This window comes from Cnephaeus nilssonii, assembly GCF_951640355.1.
Source record: "Cnephaeus nilssonii genome assembly, chromosome: 8".
In the NCBI taxonomy this organism is placed as follows: domain Eukaryota; kingdom Metazoa; phylum Chordata; class Mammalia; order Chiroptera; family Vespertilionidae; genus Cnephaeus; species Cnephaeus nilssonii.
In genome coordinates, this window is record NC_137079.1 from 23092540 (window position 1) to 23099146 (window position 6607).

Consider the following 6607-nt stretch of genomic DNA (forward strand, 5'->3'; position numbering starts at 1 on the left):
TCCAATATGAAAGCCCATCCTCATTATACCACATAGATTGGAACTGAAATCTGGGCTGTTTGGATTCTTAGCTGTAGGCAACTAGGATGTTGGTTGGAGGTATTCGAGCAAGGCAGTAATAGATTGGGGTTAAGGTAAATCCGGAGGAAGAAAGTAGAGTCATTCAGATGTTCATTGGGTTGCTTAGACTTAGTGGGGTGGGTAGGGAGGCAAAGGAATGAAAGAAGATTGATAGCATTTTCTCACTTATGGAAGGGCTATTTATTTAGTGCCTACTATGTGCCTATGTGCAGGCACTGTTTTATGCACTAGAGAGAGCAGCGGGCAAAACTAAGCCTTTCAGAAGCTGGTGTAACACCTCTAGGAATTGAAGCCATGTGTGTGATTCCTGTGTTGTGCATGCAGCTTTCATTGCTGAAATCAGAAACCTGTTCTCCTCACAATGCAGTTCAGAATTTAGCATGGCCAACCCTCCCTGCCCCCACTGAGCAGACGACATGTGCTCCTTGCTGTGGGGACAATTAATCCTGCATAGAAGAGCTCTGACAGGCAACAGACACCTGTTTCTGGAAATAACTTGAGCAAAGCCTCCTCAAATGCAGAAGATTAAATAGGCATGAGAAGGTAAGGACAGGCAGGTTAATTGGGGAAAAGTACAATCCCTACAGATTAGGTTTCCTTGAATGAGTGTGACTTCAACGTATCCTACAAGGATGAGTGGGAGAGGATGCCCCACTGCCAACGTGGAGGGGAATCTTTCCTTCCCCAACTGTTCAGAGACCCTAGAACAGGGAAGCCAGTTTTAAAGGACGCCCTTTGACCCTGGCCAGGTAGCTCAGTTGATTAGAACATCCTCCTGATACACCAAGGTTGTAAGTTTGATCCCTGGTCAGGGCATATACAAGAAGCAATGAATACATAAATAAGTGGAACAACAAATACATGTTTCTTTCTCTCTCTCTCTCTCTCTCTCTCTCTCTCTCTCTCTCTCTCTCTCTCTCTCCAATACTTCAGGAAGAGCTGGATTTGTTAATAGACTCAGCAAGTGGTCTTCCTCGCTCTCTAAAATCAATATATATATATATATATATATATATATATATATATATATATATATATATATATTTCATGTTTAGTAATACATTTTTTATTGAAGCATAACATACAGAAAAGTGCACGAATCAAAGTACAGTTGAAATGAATGTCAAACTGAATACACCTGTGTTAAAATCAATATACATTTTAAAATAAAAGGAAGCCCTCTGAGCCTTAGCCCCTTACTCTTAAATTCTCAAGAGGAATGAAGGTTAGTTTCTAGATAGAATACTCAACGTAGTGCTGCCTCCTGCTGGAAGCGTTCCTTAAACCCAGGAAGGAAGCATACATCTCAGAAACGGTTATTCCATTCCACACATTTAGGTGAAGGAAAGGGAAGGGTGCCACGTGCATTCTAGACCTGAGCACACTTCACATTTTCTCAGGATTTGCAACTGGACCCTCATCTCTGAGAGGAATGCTGAGGGAGCTTTGCAGACAGGGTGACCGGAGGGGTATTGCAGGCAGAACCAGGGCGGAGAACACTTGCATTGCTCCCTGGTTTGAGTCAGGCTAATTAGAACCCCGCCTCCTCCCTCCAGCCAAACAGCCATGCATAGGGCCATACTGCCCTCTGACCCTCAATTCACCAGGTGGGATGTGCTGAGAATGGGGGATGCCAACAGGACGGGGAGGTCATTCACTGGGCACTCTTGACCACTGAGCTGAGTCTGAGTTCTCACTGAAAGGCAGTAAGGAGCTTCCTAAGGAAAGATGAGGTGATGCGGAAGTGTCAAAGGACTGGCCAGGATGGACTGGAGTAGGAAAGCTTAACTGGGTAATCCTGGTGAGGAGATAAAACTACAAACAGTGAGAGGCAGTAGAACTGAGAAGCAGCGAGGGAGCAGTTAAGATCTTGCTCCCTGGCATATGTCATCAGTTTGGCTCAAATAAACTCTTTAAAAAAAAATTTTTTTTTTTAAGAAACAAAAGTGAGAATGGTAGCGAAAAGTGAGGGAGAAGACAAAGAACAATTTTTGAAAGACTTTATTTACTTCTCATTTGAGCAACACGTGTATACTGTTGAACACTTGGAAAATATAGAGAAAGAATAAGAAGCAGTCTTTATAAACCCACCACTCAAGAATAACAACTGTGAGCATTTGAATGCTATATTTGAGGATGAGAGGAGAATGGGCTCTGTATTTTCACCACCGCCAGCCAAATAACTTAGCTTGCAGCTGTCAGCTGTATCCAGTCAGCTTTCTGGCAAGCTGAGTCCTCTGCTGGGGACAGAGAGCTTCCAAGAATGTTTCTCCCGACTGTCCATCCTAAACTTCCTGCCCAGTGCTCTCTCTATCAGTGGTTTGTTGTTTTTTTGTTTTGTTTTTAAATATATTTTATTGATTTTTTACAGAGAGGAAGAGAGAGGGATAGAGAGCCAGAAACATCAATGAGAGAGAAACATCGATCAGCTGCCTCCTGCACACCTCCCCACTGGGGATGTGCCCGCAACCAAGGTACATGCCCTTGACCGGAATCGAACCTGGGACCCTTGAGTCCGAAGGCCGACGCTCTATCCACTGAGCCAAACCGGTTTCGGCTATCAGTGGTTTTAATTAACTAATCTTCAGAAGGTGCCCCGTTGGGTGGATGGATACCTGGCTCTCCCATCCCAGAAATGAGGTCTGGTTCTACCTTAGCCTAAAATCTCGAAACTCAAATATTCTCTTCTCTTACCTCAACCTCTCTCCATCCCAGTTCCTGCCTCCTCATTGGGACTTCTGGATGCTGAATTCTCCAGTTTTTTCTGTGCCTCTGCTCTCTCACATGCCATGGTTAATCATCTGAACTCTCTCTGACTATCAGCTTTGGTTGCCTTTGATCCTGGCCCTTATTTTACCTGCCTGGAAAAACTGAAAACTAAGATGAATGTTTCCATTCATCTTTGCTATTATAGTTATGCAGCTTAGTGTTGCTGGAAGGAAGCATGGAAGGTATAAATTGGAGCCACAATAGATGTACAGTCTCAGAGTTCAGCCAGGCCTTCACTGCCAGCCACCAATGTTTTCCCTTGGTCTCCTGTTTCCCCTTAATAATTACAAATGACATCCTTATTCCTTCCTCATGCTTTCCTCCAGTCTCAGGAGACCAATAGATTCCCCCTCAAAAATGTATACACACACTTTGAATAATTATAAAAGTAGTTTTTATTAAAATACATTTCATTTTCAAAACTGAGCTATCAGCTGTTAAAGTGTGTATACATTTTGGGGGGACACCCAGTTATAATATACTAGAGGCCCGGTGCACGGATTCGTGCACCAGTGGGGTCCCTTGGCCTGTCCTGTGGGGATCAGGCCGAAACCGGCTCTCCAACATCACACAAGGGGTCCTGGATTGTGGAGGGCGCACGATCAGGGCTGGGGAGGGATCGCGGGAGGGCTCCAGGGTGTATCTGGCCTGTCTTGCCCAGTCCCTATCTGGGCCAATTGGGGCCAGCTGACTGGGGAGGGGCCCCAGGAAGTTGTCCGGCTGGGGAGTGACTGCGGGAGGCCTCCAGGGCATGTCCAGCCTGTCTTGCCCAGTCCCCATCGGCCAGACCCCAGCAGCAAGCTAACCTACCAGTCATGGTCTACCCCCTAGTGGTCAGTGTGCATCATAGCAACTGGTCAAACGGACACTTAGCATATTAGACTTTTATTATATAGGATAGGCAATAAACAGACTCAGTTAAGGAAAAGTGGCTTTCTCATAGATGCAAAAAGACAACAGACAAGCTCAGTTAAGGTAAAGATTGACCCTTGTCATGGAAGATACTGGCCAAGGACATGACTACCCTCCATGACTCACTTTTAGTTAGGAAGTTTTAATTTTAGACCATCCTATGTGGTTACTTTAGGTCTCTGAGTTTGTAAGCCCTGCCATGCAGGCCTCCCCTGAGCTTGTCAGGTTTAATATGTGGCTCCCCCCCGCCCTTTTTTTAATGTTTTTTTAAATTGATTTTAGAGAGAGATGAAAAGAGAGAGAGATAGAAACATCTACTGCTGGGGATGGAGCCAGAAACCTGGGCATGTGCTGGGAATCGATCTGGGACCTCCTGGTACATGGGTTGATGCTCAAACACTGAGCCACACAGGCTGGGCGATGTGGCCCCTTTTTGGTCCACACTGGTCAAACACTTTCTGGAATATCTCTCAATTTGGATTTGGCAGATGTTTTCTTTTGATTAGACTGGGAGAATGAATTTAGGGGGAGAATTCCACAGAGATGAAGTGGCTTTCTCATTGCATCATATGAGGGGGTAAATGCTATCAAAAGGACTTATTATTACTGATGGTGTTAACCTCGACCACTTGGTTAAGGCGGTGTCTGCATTTCTCTCCTGTAAAAATCACTATTTTCCTTTTTCACATTTCGTTGTTGAGAAGTCAGTCACTGAATCCAGCCCACACACTCAAGGGGCGGAAGGATTTGAGCTTTACCTCCTGGAGGAAGGTGTATCAAAGATTTTGTGGCCACATTAAAACCATCACTACAACTAATATCTGGGGGGACATACTTTGAATCTGTGTAAGTATCCTGTTCTTTTCTAAAGTTTCACTCGCTACTTTTAGCATTTATCACCAACAATTTATTTTATTTTAGACAGAGAGAGAGAGAGAGAGAGAGAGAGGAACATTAATCTGTTGTTCCATCTGTTGTGGGTGGCAGGAACAGCACCATGTGCTAGACTAGTGGGGTCAGACTGGACCTGGGTTCAGCAACCTCTTTACTTGAGTCTAACTAGGAAAGAATTCATAGACTCGAACTATAAGAGAACATTTATTTGGAAAACCACAGCGGTAGAAGAAATGGGCTTAGGAAATAAATTATAGAGGTAAAGGAAGGCTCTTGGAGTGAGGAAGCTAACGGTTATGTGCCTGGGGGGATGGGAAGGAGGAGAGGGAAGGGAAAGGAGCTGCTGGAGTGCTCTGGGGAGGGAGAGTGTCCTGGGTCCCCCATCCGAAGGGTTTTAGGGTGGAGATTTTAGGGGAGGGCCCAGGGGAAGATCTCAGTAGAATATTCAGTAGCTTTCCAGGTGGGTCCTTTCATGGTCTAGGTCTCCACTGATTGATTGGTTGGCTCTGCTAGGTTTGATCAAGCAATTGAATCGATACCCCTCGCCCAGGAACTGACTTTTCAGGCCATTTCACTGTGGACATTCCCTTTTGCTGAGACCCACTTTACTTGCCGAGACCACATTCCATTATCTCTCCCCTCCGGACCTGCACAGAGAATTCTCTGCCCAGAAAAAGCTCGCCAAAAGTCCTTTAAAAACCACTGCCTCCCATCACTGGGTGCTGGAGTCATCTGGGGCTCAGCCACCTGGTGTGGATGATCAAATAAATTCGTAATCCCTCACCATTCTGTCCTCCTGCATTCCTCCTTCGGCGACCTAACAGGGTCATTATCCAATGTGGTTGCTTGTCTGGTTTTGCTGCTTTCCTGAGCCTGGATCTGAAATACAACTGAGGCCTCTATCTCTAGAGAAGGTCAGGGGGTCCAAGCTGCATGACCAGCGATATGCTAGGGGAGGAAAGGTCACCCTGGGGCAAGGTCCCACCCTACATTTGTCCTTTGGCACCCAGGGCTTTTCAGCCTGGTGACCTTCTGTACCTGGCCCATCATCCCTGGCCCATCATCCTTGCTCTGCTCATGTCTGTCTGCCTACAACACACCTCTCTATGCACTCATTAGTTGATTCTTGTACGTGCCCTGACCTGCAACTTTGGCTTATCAGGATGAAGCTCTAACTAACTGAGCTACCCAGCCAGGGCCCAGCATTTAAAAAAAAAAAAAATCTATCAACGGATAGGTAATTCAATTAGGTCCTCCTTCAATTTTGTCAAAAACCCATTGAGAAATCAAGTATCTACAAAATTTCATTTGTGTGCCCGGCATCCCAGAGGTCCGTACACCCTGGGACAATACATCACAGTAAGATCAGATGCAGGATTGGAGAGAAGTAGCTTTTTTGGGGGGACGGGTGGAAAGTGGGACAAAGGCTTATCCTTGGGCAACTTTTTAGGAATTAGGTTGTAAACATTGATTTCCTGAAAACTGTCCTGGTCTGAATACTTACAGGGTTTGTATTTTTCTGTTTGCAGACCTTGGCTCTGAATGATTCCACTCCAATGACTCCACCTACCAACGTTGTAGCTGATTCCTCACGTTCTTACCTTTAGACTCTACCTGTTCCTTTCCCTAAGGACTAAGCCTCTCGAAACTCTTAAGCCTCCCAGCACCTGGCTCCCTAACTTCCCAGCTTCATTTTCCTCCCCTTACACTAGTACGCGGCTTGCAGCTTCTAGAACACACAGCGCTTCTCGCCTCTCCCGCCTGGACACTCCACCCACATGCCCTCCCTGGCCCTCGCCTCCTAAGCTGAGGCTTTCGGTTCAGACGGTCTAGGCTCCCGTTTCCAGAGGCCGCTCGAAAACGTGCGCCAAGGGGCAGATTATTAGGGTAGTAAACAAACTACTTCCAGGACGGAGCCGTCAGCGCTCGTCTTCCGGAAGACATTTCCCAC